The sequence below is a fragment of the Palaemon carinicauda genome, chromosome 12 (genome assembly GCF_036898095.1).
Source record: "Palaemon carinicauda isolate YSFRI2023 chromosome 12, ASM3689809v2, whole genome shotgun sequence".
Classification (NCBI taxonomy): Eukaryota; Metazoa; Arthropoda; class Malacostraca; order Decapoda; family Palaemonidae; genus Palaemon; species Palaemon carinicauda.
In genome coordinates, this window is record NC_090736.1 from 70,018,373 (window position 1) to 70,020,463 (window position 2,091).

The 2,091-nt window shown below is 39.8% G+C and overlaps 1 pseudogene; it reads right to left on the reverse strand.

The window, feature by feature from the left end:
- Positions 1 to 1,435, reverse strand: part of LOC137650884 (neuronal acetylcholine receptor subunit alpha-9-like) — a 24,476-nt pseudogene extending 23,041 nt beyond the window's left edge.
- Positions 1,436 to 2,091: the final 656 nt, after the last annotated feature.

Here is a 2,091-nt window from a genome sequence, read left to right on the forward strand (position 1 = left end):
GAGCTACGGTTTTTCACAACACATGTACAAACGAGCGACAACTTCTCATAGCACACATACGAATGACTACAGATGCTCATAACACATGTAAAAACGAGCTACAACTTTTCACGACACATATACGAATGAGCTGCGGTTTCTCATAACATTTACAAATTAACTACAACTTCTCACAGCACATATACAAATGACTACAGCTTCTCATAAAATATGTATAAACAAGCTACAACTTCTCATGACACATAAACGAATGCGCTATGGTTTCTCACAACACATGTACATATGAGCTATAACTTCTCACAGCACACATACGAATGACTATAGATTCTCATAACACATGTATAAACAAGCTACAACTTCTCACGACACATACGAATGAGCTACAGTTTCTCATAACACATGGACAAATTAGCTACAACTTCTCACAGCACATATACGAATGACTACAGCTTCTCCTAACACATGTATAAACGAGCTACAACTTCTCATGACACATATACGAATGAGCTACGGTTTCTCACAATATGTACAAATGAACTGCAACTTCTTACAGCACATATACGAATGACTATGGCTTCTCATAACACATGTATAAACGAGCTACAACTTCTTACAACACATATACGAATGAGTTACGTTTTTTTTACAACACATGTACGAACGAGTTACAACTTTTCACAGCACACATATGAATGACTACAGCTCCTCATAACAAACGTTTAAACGAGCTATAACTTCTCACGACACATATACAAATGAGCTATGGTTTCTCACAACACATGTACAAATGAGCTACTCCTTCTCATGGCACACATGAATGAGCTATGACTTATCACGACACATATGAACGAGCTATGACTTATCACGACACATATGAACGAGTTACAGCTTCTCACAACACATATACAAAGGAGCTATGACTTCTCACGACGCATGTACGAACGAGCTACTACTTCGCATGATGCATATGCGAGCAAGCTATAACTTTTCATGACACACGTACAAACGAGATCCATTGTCTCGCAACACACATACGGATGAGCTACTACTTTTCCAGACACATGTGCAAACAAGCTACTACTTGCGAAAAATATGCGAATGAGCTATGGCTTCTCATGACACACTTGCCAACAAGCTACTACTTCACATGACAAATATGCAAAGGAGCTATGATTTCTCCTGACACACGTACTGTATGAACATGTTATGTCTTCCGACCATACATAAGAATGAGCTACTACTTCTCACGACATGTGTGAATGAGCTACGACTTCTCTCAACGCACGTATGAACAAGCTACAACATCTCATGACCCACATGCGAACGAGATACGACTTCTAACAATGCTCGTATGAACGATATGAATTCTCTCACCAAACATACTAATGAACTATGCTCATGGCACGTACTAACGAGCTACGACTTCTCACGACATACCTACCTATGAGCTACTAATTCTCATGACACATGTATGGATGAGCTACGTGTTTTCATTACACAAGTACAAACGAGCTACATATTCTCACGACACATGCACGGACGAACTGCATCTGCTCAGGACACACGAAGGAACGAGCAACAACTTCTCACAACAGCATGAACGAGCGGCGACTTCAAACAAAACACACATTACAAACGAAATATGACTTCTCAAGACACATGCACAAACAAACTACACCTTTAGACACATCTACAAATGAGCTGTGTCTTCTTAAGACACACATACATACTTGCTATTACTTCTCTTGATACATGTACGAACGAGCTATATCTTCTCACGACACACAAACAAACAAGCTATGTCTTCTCACGACACATGTACGAACAAGCTACGTCTTCTCACAACACAAGAACAAACGAGCTACGTCTTCTTAAGACACCTGAACGAACGAGCGACCACTTCTTGTGACACGTACAAATTAGCTTCTACTTTTCACAACACATGTACGAACGAGCTACGTATCCTCAAAACACAAGAACAAATGAGCTACGTCTCTTCAAGACACACGTATTATAGAGCTATGTCTCCTCACGACACATGTACGTATGACCTATGACTTCTCAAGACAAACATACAAATGAGCTACTAAT